The sequence below is a fragment of the Symphalangus syndactylus genome, chromosome 12 (assembly GCF_028878055.3).
Source record: "Symphalangus syndactylus isolate Jambi chromosome 12, NHGRI_mSymSyn1-v2.1_pri, whole genome shotgun sequence".
NCBI lineage: Eukaryota > Metazoa > Chordata > Mammalia > Primates > Hylobatidae > Symphalangus > Symphalangus syndactylus.
This window is the reverse complement of record NC_072441.2, coordinates 62,780,985-62,803,150: the sequence shown is the minus strand read 5'-3', so window position 1 is coordinate 62,803,150 and position 22,166 is coordinate 62,780,985. Positions and strand designations below refer to the sequence as shown.

General features: G+C 49.2%; 1 protein-coding gene across 1 annotated transcript in view; it reads right to left on the bottom strand.

Moving 5' to 3' along the window:
* The window catches only part of SLC6A17 (solute carrier family 6 member 17), a 47,832-nt gene extending 33,872 nt beyond the window's left edge, over window positions 1–13,960 (bottom strand). Inside the window, exon 1 of the mRNA XM_063624555.1 lies at window positions 13,583–13,960. The gene's annotated coding sequence lies outside the window, so the exon portion shown is untranslated. The remainder of the gene's footprint in view (window positions 1–13,582) is intronic.
* Between the last annotated feature and the right edge of the window lie 8,206 nt (window positions 13,961–22,166).

The following is a 22,166-nucleotide window of genomic DNA, read 5'->3' as shown; positions in this document are numbered from 1 at the left end:
CCAAGGGGGTTTCCTGCAAGTCTGCAGAATTTATCTTGCTGCTCACCAATTGGAGCACATATTTCTCCATAAATAGCCTAGTGAGTGGCAGCTTCGGTCACCAAGATGAGAAAGGGCTGGGAGGGAAAAAGGCATCATTTTAAACGAGGAGGACTCAAGGACATTCTAGTAAAGCAGAAGAAGGATACCTACAGCAGCATCTAGCAACCACAGGGCATCAGCTAATACGAGCTTCCTCCTTCTTCCCCAGATGTCACTGACGCCATGTGCATCCCGCACTGAGGGATGGGGGCCCAAGGACTCCTGTGCCATTAGGTCTGCAGGATGCAAAGGGCTTGTACAAACCTCCAGGCTGAGGCACTGGGCTGGGTGCAGTCATGACTGGAACCCTCTGTGTCCAGTGAATATGCCCAGGTGACAGCAGGGTCAGACTCAGAAATTAAAGCTTGAGGGACCCTAGCAATTGTGTGACTCAACGTTCCCATTTTATCTCTGAGGAAACTGAGGCCCAGAGACAGGAACTGAATTGCCCAAAGCTACTCAGGTTCTCCTAACACCCTGACCAGAGCCTTGTCTGGGACAAAGTCAGTAGAGGTGGGGGACAAAGGGAGAAGATCACTGGGTGTGGGAGTGTGAGGCATGGGCTGTGAAGCCAGACAGGCCTGCAGTTGAGAGTTCTCACTTCATTCATTGACTCACTCACTCACCTGACATACATTTCCTGAGTGCCTCCTATATGCCAGCCTCTGTTCTAGGTGTGAGGGATACAGCAGCAAACAAAATAAGCAAAGTGTCTCCTCTTGTGGAGTTTGCATTTCATGTGGAACGGCCGGATACTAAAGAAATCGATGGGTAATATAATGGCCAGGGGTGATACATGCTGTAAAGAGAATCACACCGGAGGGGTGGAGCAAGCTGGCAGGCAGCTCTTTTATGCTGGATGCGGGGGATGGGGGAGCAGTCAGGAAGGGCATCTCTGAGGAGGTGACATTTGAGCAGAGGCGTGAATGACAGGAAAGAGCATTGGCTGAGCGAACAGCAGACACAAAGCTCCCAAAAAGGAAGCAGCCCTGGGAATTCCAGGAAGAGGAAGGTGGCCAGAGCCATGGGGCAGAATGAGAGGCGGAGACAGGGAGAGGTGTGCTGGGGAGGGAGGAGCACGGCTGTGCTGTGTGTGAGGACTGGGGCAGGTGCTCTGAGGGAGGTGGGCAGCCCTGGGGCCTTGGCCACACACTAGCTCTTGGACAAGGCACTTTAATTATGTGAGTGTCTGTCTCCTCATGGGGGAAAAGGTTGCATTTAATGATGGTTCCCATCTCCCAGGGAGGGCTGCTGTGAGGGTCCAATGAGTGGCTGCACACGGAGTGCCTGGCATAGAGCTTGGCATACAGAAAGCACCCAAATGGTAGCAGCCACTGCCTGGAAGCCTTGCGTTGTTTACCTTTATACATTTAAAAAATATGTAAGTCCCCATATGGATATTTGGTCCCATCAATCCCATTTCTTCTCAAGAAAGGCCAAAGAGAGCTGACCATGGGAGTGGAGGTGGGTGGAGAGAAGCATCCTGCACCACCTCAGCAATGCCCACTTTCTTCTTCAGAACTGGTGTCCACCTAGGGCACCCCCTAGAAAGTCCTACCACGCACCACACCCCAGTGTCAAAGGAAGTCAGGCAAAGGTCCCGCAGCTCCCAGCTTGGATCCAAAAGACCAGCAATATTATTTATTATTAATAAAAACAAGGCCTGTATTAAAAGTTTAGCATTGTTGTTATTCAAATGTACTTCATGTATGGAATAGCTTGAGACCACTAAAAACCATTTTTTTTTTTTTTTTTTTTTTTTTACCAACATGGGTTGGTGATCCTGCTCAGGAGTAAGATGCCCTGGGTTCCAACCCCAGCTCACTGCGTGCCAGCCACCTGGCCTGGGCAACTTTTCTAGCCTCTCTGAGCTTCAGTTTCCTCATGTGTCAAGGGAGGGTGCCAGCGGTGCCCACCTCACCATACTGTGAGGAGGATACATTGTACTGGTCTTAGAACCATGCCGGCACCCAAGAAGCGCTCACAAATGGTACCTCTTCTTCAGCTCTCATTCAATTCATACCCCAGTGGAAGCAGTGACTTGGAATAACCCTCCCTGCTCCACCCCCAGTTCCCTGAAGCCATGTGCTGGTGAAAGGTCAGCTTTTAGAGTAAGCAGGAACTGGGAATCCAAAGTGTACCCAGCCAATGACCCCAAAGCCTTGTCTGGGAGAAGCATCAGGATCAGAGAAGGACCCTGAGAGGGGTGATTCCTCTCTTCCCATATCCATGTATCTCATGGAACCAGCCACAATCCAGGTATCAGCAGGCCAGCTAGGTGCCGGGCCTGACCAACCTACTGTGCAAACTGGTACCATTGCTCTAACTTCTCCAGATCTCAGTTTTCCTGTGTGTAAAATGGGTTGGCATGGATGGCCTCCAAGACCCCCTTCAGCTCTAGCATATATCTATTGAGAGTCCCTCCTGCTTGTGGGTATGAGCAAAGAGCCAACTGCCCCAGGCACCTGTAACAATGGATGCGAAAGGTAAGTTCTGTCTGCCCTGCTACCCTCCATCAGCTGAGAACCCACTGGAGCATGGTAGAGATGTGGTGACAGCCAGCACAGCCGTATTCTAATTATCCCCCCCGTAGTAGCTGGGGTGGGTTGTGAAGTGGCTTTCACGAGCAACACGTTGGATGATGAAGCTGCAAGGTACTCTCTGAAAGGAGTGCCTCCATCCCTGAAAGCACAGCGCACAGGGGCATGAGTGCCGAGAAGGCCCTCAGTGCCAGCTTGTCACTTAGCAACAGAGGTGGCTTGCAGCTCAGAATAGCTCCTGTGAGAGAAGCAGGTCGGAGCAAGTGAACTGCGAATCTTCTTGAAAGGAGAAAAAATAGCGTGACTGGGAGGCAGACAGGTAAAAATATCTCCTGCCAGAGGGGTGAGGGCTCCATGAAAATTTTTCAAGCACAGCATCCGGCAATTAGCTCAAGGTGGTGGGGGATGGCTGCTCTCACCCTGGCACCAGGACAAAGCCTGGAGCCCCTCCACCCCACAGCAGCCAAGGAGGAGGAGAAGGGAAGAGGGGCCCTTTTGTAATGATTAAGGCAGCTCCCTGAGCACCCACCTCCTGGGCCTGGGGTGTTTCTTGCGGGGAAGGTTCAGGTAACTCAAGGGACAAAGAGAATCATTTATTTTCCAAGTTAGACTCCCCAGGGGAGGTGAGTGGGGGAGCCACCATCTTTGGGGAAGTAGGCAGTCACCTAATTACAATGACCACAGACACCACAGTGCCCACCCTGCCCCGCCCCTCCCCGTGCTCCTGACCTTGCTATCCTTGGGTCTTGTGGCTCTGGAAAGAGCGGCTGTGGCCAAGCACATCCTTAAAAAGCAACTCTTCAGGGTGTTCCAACAGGCACCCTGAAGAGCCCCCAAGAAGAGGAAATCGTGGAAGTGGTCCCCACTCAGGACCTCAAAGCCAACTCTCTGGCTAGATGCTTGCAGCAGGCTCCCAGCTCACTTTCCCCACCGGCATCCTACACATTGCCTTCAGTGGCATCTTCTGGAAATGCCACGCCGCCCCACTCCCACTGCCTACTGAAGGGAGCCCAAGGCCCTTTCCGAGGCATTTGGGCCCCCTCTATCTCCCGGGCCTCGTCTTCCACTTCCTCCCAGCCCACTCACCACTCACTCTAGACTAACCACTTCCCATCCCCTGACAGCTGAAGCCTTCTAGGTCCCCTGCCTCGCCTCTATGACAACTCCTGCGAGTCTGTGAGTGAGCATTAACGCTCTGCCCTTCTCAGCACACTCCTCGTAACACTCTTTTACACTATTTTACTATTTGGCTGTCTGGTACAACTAGTTGTCGTTACGCCTGATCCCTTTTCTGAACAGCAAGCTCCTTGAGGCACGAGCAAAGGTGCATTCAGCTTTGTGCCCACCCTTCACTGCTTCCTACCCACCCAGTGCTTCGCACACACAGATTATCCTACACATTTCTGTGGGCAGAACATGGTATTTACAGGTGTTCTAGGGTCCCTGCCTTCCAACCCTCTGAGAACAACCTGCTTCTCATGTTGAAATCTTACTACTGCCTCACCTTTGAAACAAAGAGGCGGGGTAAAACACAGCAGTGACTAGAGAGACATTTGAACCTACCGGAAGTCTGCATGTCCCAGCCAGGGGGACTCTAATCTGGTGCAGCCCTGCAGCACACATAGGGAGAGCCCCAAGACTTGGAAGCCAGTTTCTGTTTCTTATTCATCTGTAAAATGAGGAGCAGTGCTTGCCTGCTTACCTACCAGCTGCATCTGGTTACCACATGGATGGAAGGAGAAAGAGAAAGAAAAGCTTATTGAAAAAATCAAATGAACAAAGTGGTGATTTCTTTTTACTCCGTTTCACAGATTTGTCGGGTTTGTGTTTTGGTCTTCCATTTCATACCTCAATTGACACCATCTTTGCTTCTGCAAGGCCAAATCCTGGTATCTTATTATAATATGAGCATGATAAATATGATATGATCGAATTGAATGAGTGCATAAATGAATTGATCCATTTTTGAACACCCCAAAGCTCATGGAGTCTGATGTTTTTTTCCAGCTTCTAGTTTTTTCCATTTTCTGATGCAATATTCTGATGCCAAGACCATATCATGCCCCAAGGATGCCCCAAGTGACAGTTTGAAAGCTAGGATACACTAAGAAGCCTGGCCATCCCTTTGTGACTTTTGGCCACTTTCAAAAGAGCCAGTATTTGTGCTGTACCTTCCCTACTTTGTAGACAGAATCCATCCTCACCTCAAGGAAATCATCTTTGGGTGGGCACAGTCCTGACACACAGCATGGCTTGGGACTTGTGGGACCATTCCAAACAAGAAATCTAGCTGAGGAGCCAGTGGCACCTTCTGCAGCCCTTTCTTACTTTCCTGTTGCATTTGCCGAGTCTGTTCTCTTGAGTCAATACCTTGTTTTCTTAGTCAAGAAGGAAGGGAAGCAGGAAAGGGGGCAGATGGTCCAGAGGAGGAGGAACTGGCACTGAAAAATGTGGGTGTGGCCAGTGCAAACAGATCTTGTGGTTCCATTTTACCATCTCACGTGGGAGAACGCATGCTCTGTGTGCATGTAAACAAGGGCAGCCCCAGGAAGCACCCCCCCAACCCATGCATTCTCTCTTTACTAGAATTCAGGTGCTGAGGGATCCACTGGGGGAACTTCTGAAGGCAGAGTGGGGTGTAGTAATAATAACAATGACAACACAGCACATACGCCATAATTCTTGAGTCCCATCTCTGTGGCAACCACCATGCTGAGCACCAAACAGATATTAGCTCCTTTAATCCTGCCAGTAATTATATCAGGTAGATACCACTGTTATTCCCATTTTACAAATGAAGACATGGAAGCTTAGAGGGATAATTACCTATATTTCATTGAATCTAGGATCCTTTGATGCTGGCACTTTCTTGAACTTACCAGAAACGGTCCATCAAAGTTTTCCACCCAACTAGGGTGAGCTGCCATAGACCCACAGCCATTTTGAAACAGCTATTGATTGCATGTCATGTCCTGATTTTAAGATGTGGCAATGTGCAAAAATATGCATTTTGGAATTGATGAAATAAGGCAAGTCATCCAAAGCCCCTGGATCTGCACTGACAGACTGACCCTGGAGCCTGACTTTCAACCTCAATGCTATCATGGGTTTTAGAGCCAGGAAAACCTAAAGTCCTGCTCTGCCATTTATGAGATGTTAGTCTTTGGGAAAGTACATAACTCCTCTTGGTTTTACCTTCTGGACCTGAAAAGATAGGGATGAAGGATGCTACTCCTCACAGGGTTGTCATGAGTATAAAATGAGGTAACACAAGAGTTGTGCTCAACTCAGGCCAGGCCCTCAGGGGCATGCCATCAACCAGTGCCAGCTACCACCTTCATGTGAGAACACGTGGGAAATGGGCTTAGCCAGGAATCAAGGCGTACTCACCCACATCCTACAATGCCCTGGAGCTGGGTGGGACATGCACGTGTGAGCCCAAGGACACAGTGGGCTGACAAGGGATGCTGGGGCTCAGTTCTCCAACTTCTACTCCCCTTTTGGCCTGGAAGGGGAATAGAGCCCAGTGACTCCTATAAACTAGAGGTACTGCTGAAATACGGGATTTTAAAATATGGGATTTAAAATATTTTTAAATCTCTTTCCCTCCTTCTTTTCCTTTACTTCTTTCAACAAATATTTGCTGAACATTATGTTCTAGGCCCTGTTCTAGTACAACAGAGAACAGAGCAAATAATGTCCCTGCTCCACTGGATTTACATTCTAGTGCAGAGGGACAAATAGAAATCAGACAAATATATAATTTATAGTGTACATATAAACATACACTATATCTGATAGTATATATAAGCATCAAATAAACATATACAATATAGAGTATGAGGGGGTGGAGCACAGCAGGGATGCTACAACAGAGATGGGGGTAAGGAAGTATGCTCTGATAAGGTGACATAAAGACTTGAACGGAGTGAGAGAGTGGGCCATGTGGATGTCCTGGGAAAGCATTCAGAGCAGAGGGAACAGAAAGTGCAAATGTCCTGAGGCAGGAGCTGCATGCCTGGTGAGTACAAGGAACAGACAGACGGCCATGTGCCTAGAGCACCCTGAACAATGGAAGAGTGGGAGGTGCTGGGCTAGGAAGACAGTGAGTGTCCAGAGCAGGCAGGACTCCAGGAGCATGGAAAGGAGTTAGGGTTTTCTTTCAAGGCTAATGGGAAGCTGTTGGAGGTTTTCAAGCAGAGGAGTAATGTGACCTGACTATTTTTATTTTTATTTTATTTTATTTTTATTTATTTATTTTTTTTTGAGATGGAGTCTTGCTCTGTCGCCCAGGCTGGAGTGCAGTGGCGTGATCTTGGCTAACTGCAACCCCCACCTCCCGGGTTCAAGTGATTCTCCTGCCTCAGCCTCCTGAGTAGCTAGGATTACAGGCGCATGCCAGCACACCCAGCTAATTTTTGTATTTTTAGTAGAGACGGGGTTTCACCATGTTGGCAAGGATGGTCTGTATCTCCTGACCTCGTGATTTACCTGCCTCGGCCTCCCAAAGTGCTGGGATTACAGATGTGAGCCACCGCACCTGGCCTGACCTGACTATTTTTACAGGGATCAATGGCTGCCGGTAGGACAAGTGAAGAAACAGGGAGGGTAGGTAAGCAATGATGGTGATATGGATCAGGCTGTTGGATGAGACTTGAGATTTGAAGAGAAAGGGAAACTGAGGACCTGAGGTGCTGAAGGGCACACCAGGTCTCAGACAGATAAAGGACCCCTGAGAGTATACCAATTTGGAAAAAGAAAAATTTTAAAAACCAGATGTGCATATAAAAGTCCAGGAACAACTAGAGAAAGCCTCATTCCCTTCTTTCCTCATTCATGGGGGGACCACCATGGCGACAGGTGAGTGCTCACGGCATCTGCCAAAATAATCTGACCTGGATTTTCTTAAAACCACTATTTTCTGTTGTCTTAGAAAGACACAGAGGGAACCAAGGGTGTTCAATTACCTGAGTTACCAAACGGACTGCTGAAGAGCTCTTGAAGGAATAGTGATCAGAAACCCTTAATTACAGTCCCAACATGATGTCTCTTTCCTGAAAATGAGAAGGGTTTGTGTCTCTTTTCTCACCAGCCTCCAGTGCAGCTTTGTAGAGGGCTGGGCAGAAAAGCATCCTATTGGGACAAGCCACAGGTGACCCACTGTGCTTACATATATTATTTATCCTCCCAACAACTTAAAATACAATTCTTATTTTCAAGACAAAGAAGCCTCTATCATGTACAAGACTACCCAGCCATGAAATGGAAGAGCGGGGATTCCGACTGTCATCTACCAAACTGTAGCTATATTCTTTTTGACATACTGGTATGTTCCAATCTTTTGCATGTCATGACACAGAAAATAACACTAGCATGGCACACTGGGGTACATGGAGGAGGCGCCACCATGCGAGGCCATCCCAGGCTACTCCAAGGGATGAGGGCATCATTATTTCTGGGCCACATGGTACCCATCTGTGGCACTGGTTGGGAAGTTCTGCAGTGCACCATGCAGCCTTGCAAAATGATACATTCAGGAAGTCAACAGTGGACTGAGCCCATCTACCACCATTTCTCCCAGAGAGCAGGATCTTCCTCACTGGACCACGTTCTCTTCCAAAACTCACAATATAAAGCAATTTGGGGAACTGGTCAAGGAGATTCCTTCCAGCTGTTATGTGGAGTCCCAAATTACTAGCAGGCAGATGGCCCCAGTGGTGTGACAGGACCATGGACAGCGCCCACTGGGTTATTCTGCGAGCCAGCCCCAGGTTGGGCAGTACAGAACGTCTGCTCTCCTTCCTTTAGACCTGGGCAAAGGAAGGGAGACCCATGTCCTCAATGAATACTTACTTGGCAGTACATTTTGGAACCACCCTATCGAGTGACTATTCATTCCTCTTGCAAGGTAGTTTTAGCAAACATTGCTTCTGCTCCATTTAGAGCTGGTGTAGGATTTAAAGCCTCAGGAACCCAGAGTCTTATAATTAAAGAAAAATGTAACTGGCAGAATTTTGGGGTGTGGACCAGTGAATTCCATTTGCAAGCAAAATAGAAGGTGGTAAATTAGTGGTATGCAGAACCCAGCAGAAATTCTAATTAAACCACTAATTAGAAATGATGGCGTACAGTGACAGGCAACTTGTTATCTTCAAATAAACTGCTAGGTAGGCTCAGGAAGGCAGAGTGGCAACTCAGTGGGACAACTACAGCTAATGAGGTGACCCCAGGGCCTGTGAGCTGGGGTATGCACTCCTCTGCTGTATATGTGCCTCACTCCCACTCCACAAGAGGACATAGACTGGACAGGGCTTTGTGCCTCAACTCCCTAGTTGGGGACTCAGGCAGCCTAGAACTCACCTGACCCAGAATTATTCTCTAACAAAACACACCTGGTTCTGAACATGAGAATAAGCGTATACAGTAATTCATATTGCATCTGAACTTATGTTCTTACATGTGAATTTTCTGTACATATTGAATGTCTAACTATGTATTTAAAAAAAACTGGATTTGCCCATAAATGAGCAACGTTTTAAGAATCACTCATGGGAGGAGGAGGAGGAAGAGAAAGAGAATTATCAAAGGACTTATCTCCACAAAATGGCTGCCTATGAAGTAAAGGGTTTCTGGGAAGTCCTCTTGGTCCACTGCCAGTGAGGAGCATTAATACTTACATTCAGTTATCCACCTTCAGGAACTTCCCCACTGAGATCTCAGGTGGTTTGGAGATGATGGGCAGGCTAGGACAGCATGTGCCTGTTCTGGGGATGGCGATTTTTCAGAGAAAGAGAAGAGACAGAGAAGCTGGAGGAATCAGGTGCCATGTTTCCCAGAATGGCCACGGACACGTGTGGCAGAGTTTTGGAGTGAGGAGAAAGTGGGCTCTCCGTGGGAAAAAGACCAGGAAGAAGCAAGTGGCATCTCCCCAAGCAGCCCTGCCAGAAGCTGCTCTAAATAACCTTGAAGTGTTAGCAGTTTTCTCTGGGGTCTGGGGCATCACCAGAAACTGCTACAAATCCCTGGCATACACTCTTCAGCAGAGAAACCTGACCCACCAAGCTCCCATCAGCAAGTGGCCGTCCTTGATTCTGCATATGCAGAAATTCTCAGGGCAACATCTACCGGCTCTGACTCCTCTCACTGTTCTACACACGAACCCCTAGCTTGGACACATTTTAAGGGAATGAGGTCAAGGGCAGTAGAGGTCAGGAAGAGAAAGGCAGGGAAAGGACAAGAAAGCACAAAGATGGAGCCTAGGATCTTTTTCTGGATTTCAACCCACCTGGAGCCAAATACCATACCTTGGACGTTTGGTTATGTTTGTTTTCCACCAATTTCCAATTAGTACAGGCCCATTTCCCCTTTTCCTGGGGCACTAACTTAAAAAAAACTGGACCCACAGCTCTAGACAATCTTGTTTGGGTAAATGCCTAGGTTGTCAGCATTTATTAAGAATGTATTGCGGAAAAATATGACGTAGAGGTTAGGAACATGAAGTTTGGACGTAGAGGTTAGGAACATGAAGTTTGGTCTGAGTTCCAATTCTCTAGTTGCCACTCACTACCTGTGTGACCTTGAACAAATTATTTAACCTCTCTGAACCTTAAATTTTACAATCTGTAAACTAGAGATAGCAATATCTGTCTCCTGGGATTGTGATGAAGATTAAATGAGATGGTCTGGGAATAAAACACTTAGCACAGCACAGAAGCCTCAATAAGCAACTGGATATTATCAATTTGTGCCAAGCACATTGTGAGCCACCGGAATCCAGAACAGCACTCACCCCTCCTAAAAGTAGGCATTTCCTCACAGATCACTGCCCCACTTGAGTTTGGGATGGTGCTCTAGCAATCAGATCTACTATGGCACTGTGCTTCTGACCTCTGGCAGCCAGCAACATCATTCAGGGGAGGGAAGCACAGGGGCTGAGGTGACAGGTTTTTTTTTTCCGCATCCTGGTGCTCCAGATGTTTGGCTGTGAGGACTTCTTGTAGCTCAGCCTGGGAGCAAGTGATAACTCAGAGCTAGTTCTAGCAAAAAAGCTTAAATCCATCTTCCCTTTAAACTATCCTGCTGCTTATCTTAGCAGCTTTAAAGGGATTAATGATGAATTGTCCTGCTGCAGCAAACCTGGACAGAAAAGGAGTATAAAGGAAGGGAGGGTACACAGGCAGAAGGAACGTGCTTCTCTGGAATCTTCTCATCTCTGTTTCTGTCATCCTTGGAATTTGCTCCTGGATCCAATGGGGAGGGCATTGGCTCCAGAATGAATGGTGAATGCAATGCATACACACACACACACACACACACACACACATTTCCAGTAGCAGATTGGAGTCCCCTGAGCCAGCATGGCTTCTTTCTTGCTGCATTTGGGATCCCCTTATTTCCTTCACTCTTAAGGCACACACATCTTAGCTCAGCACCAAATCTGGACATTTTATAGATGGAGAAAACCAGGGGCCCAGAGTCCTTCAGGGAAACAGGAATCACACGCCTCACTTTCCAGGAGAGGCCAGTCCCAGCTCTCCTGAATAGTTCTCTTGTAACTTTCAATTCTATTATGGATAGAATGGGTGGGGAGGAGGATGGCAAAACCTGAACAAAGAGAAATGACCCCTGAAGTCCACCCAGCACGTGCTGCAGCTTGGGACCAGGCCACAGTCAGAAACAACCCCAAGGAGTCAAGGTCTGTGGTGCTGGAGTCACCCCAGAGCTGTTGCAGGTGGCCAAGGGCAGCTAGCAGACCCAGCACAGCTGAATCCCACCCCTACCCCAACACTAATCCTGCTCTTAATCAGGCTTCCCAATTTAGGGTCTCATGGGGATACTTGAGGGTTGGAAACAGGTCTATGTGAAGCTGAGTTATGGGTCCTTCTCAATCACATGGGAAGCACCGAACCTTCATGTGTCCCCACATCCCCTTTCATGATGGAGCAGAAGCCATGAGAGAAAGAATTGCCTCTGGTTAAGTCCCATAAGGGAAGGGATGGGGAACTAACATCTAATGAACACCTGCTGTGTCTAGCACCTGGCTCAAAATAAGCCTGCAGAAATAATGTCATAGGCATCCCTGTTTTACAACTGAGGAAATTGAGACTCCCAAGGTGAAGTGACTTGCCCAAGGTCACCCCACTGGCACATGGCAGAACACTGGGCCCAGTTCTGACCACAATCACACAGCCTTTCCTTACCCTCCCCTTCACCTCACCCCATCTCCCTGCCCAGCCTGGCCTGGCCCTGCTCACCTTCCCAAGGAGCCAGAGCTCCAGGACCCTTGCTCCGCAGCCAGAGCTCTGCTTAGCTCCCTCAGAAGACTCGCCCACTTCTGCCCAAAACACTTGGGCTCAGGCCATTCCTGCTCACGAGTCCTGCTAAAGAACTCCAATCAACTCACAAACAGCTGACACACGACTCTGTGTGTGACTCAGGCCAAACAAACTCACTCCAATCAGAGCTGGTGGGCACCATTTGCCTCCTGCACTGAGTCACCCACCAGGCTGAGCTGCAGGGATTCGCTGAAACTCAACCACCTACTTAGCCACAGATGTTCCACTGGAGAAAAATCCGGCAGTGGAGCGAAAGCCTCTGATGGTCCCTGTGGATGGGCCATGGCCAAGGACAATCAGGTGTGACCTCAAAGCTCTTCCTGCCCAGGCGATGGGTCCGCCTCACAGAGCCATGGGATAATGTAAGCACAGAACGAGACACAAGAACTCCCCACTGTTAACCTCAACACACTCTGACCTTGTTCTCCAGACATCAGTGAGCGTGTCCAGCAAGGCCTTAACAGTTAGGCGCTAACTAAAGTTTTGGCTGAATTTTTTTGGAGCCATTACAGGATTGTCTTTGTTCCTGACGTTCCTGTTAAAAAGGACAATGCCCGGAAAAGAATATTCCTTCTCATTACCACTTCCCTGTCTCCCCAACCCACCCCCACCTGCCTCAAGTTCACAGCTGAATTGCCCCAAAGGTAGGTAGCTCTGGTTAGAAATCTCCTAATCCAAAAGGCCTGTTAAAGTATTTCTAAAAAAAAAAAAAGGAAAGAGGAATGGGATCAAAAAATATTTTCTAAAGCCAACTTGATAGGGCCTAGGTCCTGTAAGGTGAATGGCCTTGGGATTTCTGAACTTGATTTCTGACAGGGCTGTCGGGGCTTTAAAAGGAAACATCACGCTTCTTTCCAAGGCGGCCGCGCCCCTAGGGGAGCGGCCCTCCCCATAGTACTGCGAGCATCCAGCATCGCTTCAGAGCACGGCGCATACAGGCATAAATGTAGCAGAGGCCTCTCGCCCGGCCAGGACGGCGCCCCCTCCAGATGGGCACCACACGCACGTCCCCTGTCTCAGCCATTCCGTTCCCCAGATGCGCTTCCCACGAGGGAGGAAGGGCTCTATGCTAGCTCCGAATCCAGCGAGGACCAGCCCCAGGACTGAGAATTAAATATTCATCTGGGGCGTGAGAGTTCTCCTTCGCTTGCCAATGTTACTGTCAAGGTCACAGGCCTGAGGCCGAGCGGCTGGGGCTGGGGTCTCCAGCCGCGTAGGAGGCTCCCAGTGGAACTGCGCCCTGGGCGCGCAGTTTCAAGCCGCGGATGGGCCCGGCAGGCCCCCTCCCGGTTCTCCGCGGTCGCTTGCCTCCGCAGCTCAGCCCAATTTCCTCCGGAGTTCTTGGGCCCTTCTGAGCACCAGAAGCTGAAGCCCGGTGTCCAACCCGTGCGTACGCCGCTGGGCACCCCGATGCCCGAAGGAGAGCGGGCCCCGGGGCTCCGTCGCCAGGCAACGGCGGCTGGAGCGGCGAGAGGAGCCCGGGACCAGCGCAGGGTCGGGCGGATGCAGGGGCAGCGCCGCCTCGCACCTTGGTCCTCAGCCCTCCCTGGCTGGGGCGGGGCCAGAACAGGGAAAGTTGCAGTGGCCGGCCCGGTAAAGCCAGGCGGGGCGCGGCCAGCGACTCACCTGTCACGCGTGGGTAGTCGCGCAGACTCGGCCCGTGCACTCCGACGGGTCGCGGACGCACAGCTCCTCCCCCGGGCCACAGGCCCCCGGCTGGGGCTGGGGCAACCCGGAGCTGTGCGCCAGCGCACGCGACTCGGCTCGTTCCTCACTCCCTGCCTCACCGCCAGTCCCAACCCGGCTCCGGCCCGCCGCGCGCTCGGGGCTCAGGGGAGCGTCGCGGAGACCCAGGTCCCACGGCGGAGAGAGCGCGCGGGATTGCAAAGACTGGGACCGAGTGCCGCCCTCCCTGCGCCCTGGCCGCGCCGGTTCTGCGGAGCGGAACGGAGCTGGGCGGAGCGCTGCGCGCACTGTTCCCTCGCTTTCGAAAGGCCACCCTGGCGGCGGGGCGCCGTGACGCAGGCTTGACTCACGCGCGGGCCCGCGTCAATGCGAGGCTCTCCGGCAGCGAGCGAGGCTCTGATGGCCGACGTAGGCGGAGAGGGTGGGCGGGGGGCGGGGGGCGGGAGAGGGAGTTGCAAGGGGGCTTAGCTTCTTGAGACCCCTGGTCAGGGGATGCAGACCCTGGAGCCCTCGCCAGGGCTTCTGCCCTCGGAGAGGAATGGGGCCCCAATGGTTAAAGCCCTCCTGGACCCTGGGCCTCACTTTCTTCTTTTCAGACTCACCTCTTTCGGCCTTCTTTCATGAACTCAATCTCAATTCATGTGGTTATTTCCCCTGCCCTAGACATTTCCACCTCCGTGCTTCTGTTCCCTTTCCTCGAGATGTCCTTCCACGCCTCCGTCCTTCCATCCTACCATTCTGCAAGGCCGTTCCCTGTGCAGGTCAACTCTTCAGGACATCACTCATCTGTTGAGCACCTACTGTATGCCAGGGGCTGCAGAGGCTGAAAGGGTCACAGAGGTGAGGGAATGGAACCTCCTGGAGAGGCAGTGCGGGTTGACCCAGGTCTTCATAATACAAAGCGAAAGGATTGGAGAACCGTACAAGATGAGTAAAGTGGGGAGACAGTGACAGGGAAATTCTGACTGGTCTCTGAGTAGGCCTCTTGGAAGATCCTGGCCTAAAGGATGGACAGTCAGAAGGGGAGGATGACCCCTGTGGAGTGGACAGCATGACAAGGGCATAGATGCAAGAGAGTAGAAACGTATGCCTGGGGTGGGGTGGTGGTTGCCTGAGCTGGAGCAGGGGTGGGGATGATGAGAGGTGAAGTTAGACAGAGAGGCAGGAGCCATCCTGCCAGGGCCTTGGGGGGCCGTTATGGGAGTCTGGCTGAATTATCTCTCCTCTAGGGAACACTAAGGGGGCCTTTGGCATCCAAGGCAGGTGTTTGGGAGGAATGGGAGATGGAGGTTGTCTCAGTTGTCTTAGTGAAAGGTGGTAAGGGCCATTGTCAAGAACTCTGAAGGGTCTGAGATTTTACACTTACAATCTAAGTTATCCTGCCAGTTTCATGGATGCCAGCAGAAGACAGGAAACTCTGGGCCAGACACAAAGGACTTTAATTACTCATGGCACAGCAGGCTGCAATAGCTTCACATTCAGATCACCTTCCCTTAACTCTAAAGTCCCATGGGAGGGACATGAGACCAGAGAATCACAGGGAAGTCCTTAGGAAGTGTGAGGAGCCCACTTGAAGTTGGTGGCCATGAAGGCAGACGGAGACTAGTGGACCACAGTCTGGACCACACACACTGAGAAACTCCAAGCTTAGGAAACCCCCATCTTTTATAATGCGCTGCAAGCCGACTTGCCCGACATTTGCCTTAGACATATCTTTATTATACTGGACAGCGAACAGAACTGCTCTCCGCTAGAGGGAGACGCTATCGTTGGAGGCTGTTTGCTATGCAACCATCCTCCAAAAGATAATGGGAACAAAAAAGCCATCAGTGCCTCTGCCCACAAGACTTGTGGGAACACAAGACACCCATAGAGAATTATCTCCAGATAGAAAAATTCTTTCAACAACTATTTAGTGAGCCTAATGGTTACTTTACGCTGTCCCAGGCCCTGAGGAGATAGCAAAAAATGAGACAGATAATAATCTCTGCCCTTATAAAGTTTACATTCTGGTGGAAGCAACCAGGGAAGCAGATGGGGTGGAGTGGCATGGCAGGAAGTAGCAAGAGACAGGACAGAGATGAACAAATAGAATGTGACAACTGACGTGGTGTGGGAGGTGAGAGGAAGGAACCTGTCAGAGATAGGCAGTGTTAAGGCAAGAGAACTTACAGGTGGTGTGGCCATGGGAAAGGGGAAGGACTTTGGAGCCTCATAGATCTAAGTTTTCATCCTGACTGCTATTTACTAGAGACCTTGAGCTAGTGACATAACCTGTCTGAACTTCTGTTTCCGTGTCTGTAAAATGAATGGTACATACCCCATAAGGTTGTTATGATGATCATGAGATGATTGTTCTAAAATATCTGGTATTGGCCAGGCACGGTGGCTCACACCTGCAATCCCAGCACTTTGGGAGGCCAAGTTGGGAGGACTGCTTAAGCCCAGGAATTCAAGACCAGCGTGGGCAACATAGCAAGTGCTCCTCTCTAAAAACAAAAACAAACAAAAAAAAGAGTAAAATATCTGTTATCATATCTGATATCATGTTCTTAATAAATAACTGTTATTAGGAGTATTACTAGATGATTGTATTGTTATTAACCAAGATGGGGAATTTAGAAAGAGGAGCAGATTTGGGGAAGGTAAAGAGATAATGGATTTGGGACATATTGAAAATGACATGTCTGTGGGATATCAAGGTGACAACAAGAAGATGCCCTTGCCTCACTGCCTTTTATCACATCTACCCAGTGAAACCCCAACTTTGAATGAACTTAATACCTGGTTTCTTTGTGCCAAGTTCTCTAGACAGAAACACACCACAGACTAGTCTCCATCTGCCTTCATGGCCACCAACTTCAAGTGGGCTCCTCACGCTTCCTAAGGACTTCCCTGTGATTCTCTGGTCAACTTACTTCCCCACTCTGATCAAGGCCATTCCAACCAGAACTCTCCCCAAACACTCATCCTACTTTCCCCCCACGGCATACTTCCCTGCTGTCTCAGAAACTGCCTTACTTCATTTGGAAGCCTCCTCGGTTTTCCAATGAGAATTAAACCATTTCCATCTGCACATACACTCTTCTCCCTCTTCCCTGGATACAGTAGGGAGAGTCTCTCCTTCTCTCTAGACCAGCCCTCAGCTGTCCCCTGGATCCCATGGCCCCACACCTTCTTGAGAACCTCAGCCACCCATTAGTTAATCCAGTCTCTCCTGTGTGTCTCATCAACTTTCCCTTTCTCCTGGATCCTTTTTAGCAGCTCGTGAGCATATGCAGATATCTTCCTTTAAAATGTCACTAGAGTCCATCTCAAAAAAAAAATGTCACTAGGCTCTCATCCCTCCTTTCTTCTTCATTTTCTGCCTCCATTTCCTCACCCCAACACACTCCTTAACACACTTCTGCCCCATCATGCTGCCAAGAAGCGTCTCGCTAAGGTCACCAGTGACCTCTGTGTCACTAAATCCACAGGACATCTTCCAGTCCTCATCTTACTGACCTTTCTGTAATGCTTATTGTGGATGCCCTCTCCTTCCTTCTTACACTCTCTTCCCTCACCTTCTGGAACTCCACACTCCCAGGTTTTCCTCCTAGCCTTCTGCTCACCCCTCAGTTTCTGTTGCTAATCTTTAAGTGTTGGACATCTCCCAGCGAAACCCTCTTCTCACTCTGTACCCTTCCTAGACCATCTCCTACACTGATGACTTCTGCATGTCTGTCTCCATTCCAGACAGTCTTCTGAGCTCCACATGTTCACCCTCCAACTCCACCTTTCCACTTGGCTCCACAGAGCTACACATGTTGAAGAAATGAACTCAACATTCAAAGATCTACCCTGCAGAACATTCAGCATTTGGCTTCTTGCTTCTCCTCCTGTGATCCCTGGCTCTGTGAATAGTTGAGCCAGCCAAAGCCCCAATAATCACCCTTGAGACTTCCCCCTTCATAAAATCTATCAGTAAATTCTGGAGATCTTACTTGCTACATACCTCTGGGATCTGGTCATTTCTCTTTAATTCTGCTGCCACCACCTCCCGCCCCCAACTGCCTATTCCAAACTATAATAATCACTCACCTGGACTCTCACAGTCCCCTCTTGACACCAACTCCAGTCTTACTCCCTTCTCTCCACATAGCAGCTAGAGTGATCTTTTAGAAGTACAAATATAATCGCACCCTTTTCAAGCTTGCAGAGTTGCACCCACATCTTTAGCATGTCTTTCAGGGACCTTCCCTGTCTCCAGCCTCATCTCACACCCCTCCCCCAATGGCCTTCCCTGTAGCGCACTAATACACCACCCTTCTTTCAACTCTTCCTGCCCTCCCACTCCTTCCTGACTCAGACTTTAGCCCATCAGCCCTCTCTGACAGGGATCTGCTCAGTCTCCCTTGTTCTCTTCCCTCACTGCCTGCCCACTCGTCCAACAGAGTTCACCACAAACTGGACCCTCTCCTGACCATGGAGAAGAACTGGGTCAACCTCCCAGCTGGACTTTTCTCCTCCTTTTTAGCCCTGTTCACAATTGTAATTAAGTACTGAGGGCATGACTGGTGTCTTAGGGACAGTCTCCTTGGTTGATGTGGAAGCTCCACAGGACAGAGGCCATGCCCAACTTTAACACACAGTAGATTGTCCATAAATAGTTGATGAAAGAATACATAAGGTGTGGTTAGAAATATGAGTAGAAAGTCCAGGAAAGAGGGCAGGAGACACACACTTGGAAGTCATAACCATAAAGGTTTAGGGGGAAGGCAAGACCCTCTGGAGGAAGCACACGGAAGATGGTCATGAGGATAGAGGCTTGGCAGGACGTGCTTATTTCTGAGGAGCAGGAGGGGCAGGAAAGAAGACAGAGAAGAAGAGTCAAGAGCTAAGAAGATGACATGTATCACAAAAGAAAGAGAATTGTAAGAAGGAAAGGTAATTCACAGTGTTGAAATCTGCAGCAAAGTTAAAAAGATGAAGCCTGAGAGGTGTCCTCAATGACAGCACTCATGGGGAGCTGGGCCTTGGAGCCACAGGAAGGGGCTGAGATGGAAATGGGAAGAAAGGCCTCCCCCATGAAATCTTCCTGAACACTCCAGCTATCAGTGGCCAACTCTCCTCTGAGCATCTAGAAAACAAATTCTTCCTTCTCTATGGCATATGGAAATACATAAACTTACACAGTATAATATTATAAGGTCAGTATTATTCAAATTCCCATTTCACTAAAGGGGAAATCAAGGCTTAGTGTGGTTAAATAATCTGTCCAAGTCATACAGTGAGATGCATCCTGGGTCTAAAGTCCTTGTTCTCAATCCCGACCTTTAGGGCTTTATAACATAGGTCTGCCTTCACGTGTCTATGCCTTCCTCTCAAATTAGAGTGTGATTCCTTACAGGGGAGGGACCTTTTCTTCTTCATAGTTTCATGCCGTACAGCCCCAGCACAGTGACTTACATACAGTAGGTGCTCAGTCAAAGCTTACACACTGGGCAGCCCTGTCAAACATGGTGGGTCCAACACGATGACCTAATCCACTCATCCCAGCACTAGTCCTCCTTGAAAGAGGAGACACGTGTACTGGCTAACCTTTCCTTCCCAGCTATCCCCCATCCACTCAAGCCTGCTTTCCTGAAAAGAAAGGCATTGAAGTGATGTTCCTAATGTTCATCTCCTTCTACATAAGCCTCAAAGATACTATTCCCAAATATGTTAAGTAGGAAGATGTAGGACATATTGGCCTTTTCCCAGGACATGGAAACAACCCAAGTTGCAATTCACCTAAGTCATGTTTGTGTTTCTGAGTGTCTTCAACATACAGATGCTGAGATACGCCCTCTCCTTTGTTCTTGGTGGCACAATTATTAGAGTTTCCTCACTGTGTATGTTTTAAAACATGGCCTCAAAATTCTTTGACAATGCTGTCTTCAAGAAGTGAAGTCTATATTCCCTCCCTTTGAATCTACGCTTTGAGACTATGTAAACAAGATAATTAATATCATGTCTATTTCTAGACACAGACCATAAGAACACAGTAGCTTCCATTATCTCTGTCTTGGTATGCTTGCTCTGGGAATCTACCTACCATTCTGTGAGGAAGCCCAAGCAGCCTATGGAGAGGCCCATGGGAGAGAAACTGAGGCCCTCAGCCCACAGCCCTGGCTGAGCTCCTGACCTAGAACCATCCCCAACCTGCCAGCCATGTGAGTGAGTTATCTTGGAAGCAGCTCCTCCAGCCTCCAGCCAAGCCTCACAGCTGACACTGCATGAAGCAGAACCACTGCCCCTCAGTCCTTCCCAAATGCCTGACCCACAGAAACCACAAGGGAGGAAAAATGACTGTTATTTTAAGCCACTACACTGTAGGACGATTTGTTATGTAGCAATAAACAACCAGAACAGCCATGTAATCATTGAATAAGTGTGGCAGTAGCAAGATGACCGGGGACCACTTATCCACCTGCTGCTCCACACCTTTGAGATTTCCCTCACCCAGTAAGCAGTAAGTGGGGCCTCTTCCCATAGCCATCATAGGAACCCCATCCTCCTAGATTGTGTTAGATCAGCAAAGAGGATGAGTAAACCTCACCAAATTATCATTCAAAATCTCAAACACAGCTGATAAGAAGGTCCCCAGCCACCATCGTTACTGTGTAAATGTATCTGTAGAATGAATGCTAGGCTATGTGGTGCCTTGAGATATGGTTGTCCTCTTGTGGCCTCTGAGGAGAAAGCTGATCCGTGTGGGCAGGTGCTATTCTACCTGAAGGAAGAATGCCAGTGTCATTCCCTGGGGGAAGTAGAAATTGGGACCTGGAACATGAGCTCCATGCTTCTGCAGGGCTAATCCACATCCATGACTCTTCAGTTTCCTTCATTCTCTTTCCTTGCCCATGGCCACCATCCCTAATACATTTTGGGTTGATTTCCCATTGAGACCCTACTTGGCCTCATTACATCACCAATCAGTTGGAGTCAGCAGAAGAAATGAAGCACATTTGCCATCCTGGGTTGGAAAATGAGGAGACATGAAGCTTCAGCTCTCAGAGGCAGGGACAAGGGGGCAGCATAGTAAGACAGCACACTGAGGGTGGAGTTAAAAACTCAGCCCAGGAGTGGAGGTGCCAGGGTTCATCGTCTCACCCCATTATTACCAGCTTGGGACGTCTCAGGGCCTGCATATGCTCACCTGTGGAATGGAGATAATAACAGTTCCCTCCCTCACAGGGTGTTGAGTAATAAATGAGATTTTTCCAAGCAACACGTTTATAACAGCAGCCTGGCACACCGCGAGGACTCAATATATGTAAACCGCTGCTGCTGTGATGATGATGATGAAGAAGATGAAGATGACAACATTGTGAGGAGCAGGATCAAGAGCTTGGAAGGCGGGGGGTGGCGGGGAGGGATGCTTCAGGTCAGAGCTCTTCATCCAGGGATCCTGTGTGGATAGAACAGAACTCTGATCCCACAGAGGGAGCTCTGCATTGCAAGCCAGGCCATCCAGAAGGTCACCTGTCCCAACATGAGCCGTGTGTTGAGCGGGGAGCAGTGAAAATCTGAAAGGGGACAGGGACTTCCTCGGGCAGAGTCAGGAGAGAGTGGGCAGTTGCCCCTCCTCCCCTGGCCCACCTGGTGCCAAGCTTGGGTGTGGCAGACCTCCCCACATCTCTGTGCCCACCTGCTCCTGTCTGCAGGCAGTGGTCTGGATTTCAAGTCCAGCAAGTCATATTTGGGGGAAATCTACTGTCCATCAGGTACTGTGCTAAGTTCAGCCAGCCCCTGGCAGAATCCAGAGGAAAGGTTTATACAGTCAGCCAGGGACAACTTGGAAGATGTCAAGGAGCTAAACAACTTTCCTCTGTAGGGACCAGGGCCTAGTAAGAGCCCCAAAGCAGCCCCAGAGGAAAGGAGACAGTGACAAACTTCATTCAGATATAAGAGATGTTTCCTGATGTTTCCTAAAGCAGTGACAAGGGGACTTTGTTATGTTGCTTTGAAGAGAGAAATAAAATTGATACTCTCTTTCTCTCTCTCCATATACATCTCTCAATTCCATCAGAGTTTGTGTGAAAACTACCTAGAGTTTTAGTTTATTCCAAGCTAAAGAAAAATGAGGCAACAATGTGAAACAGCCACAAAAACAGCAAACTGAAATTTGAGATGCATTAATAGAATTACATTTTTCAGACAAAAAAGGATTAAACAAGTCCATCTAGCTTCCTATCTGGAGCTAGGAAGCCACTGTAAAGAAACAGGGAACAAGCAGGGATTAGCTCATGAAGATCAGCATGTTCCCAATCTCACAGACCTGGGTCTGAATCCAGGTGGGCCATTTAGAAGCTGTGGGCTTAGGGAACTAGTGGAAACTAAAGCTGGAAGGTGATCTTGATTCTCTAATGTGGAGGCCTGACATTTCATGGTGGAAAGCCTCTACTTATGTCAGAGGATAATAGGGAGCCACTGAAAGTTTTAGAGCATGATAGTGACATTGTGGGGATGACTTTCTTTCTAAGCTTAAACGGGAGGTAGA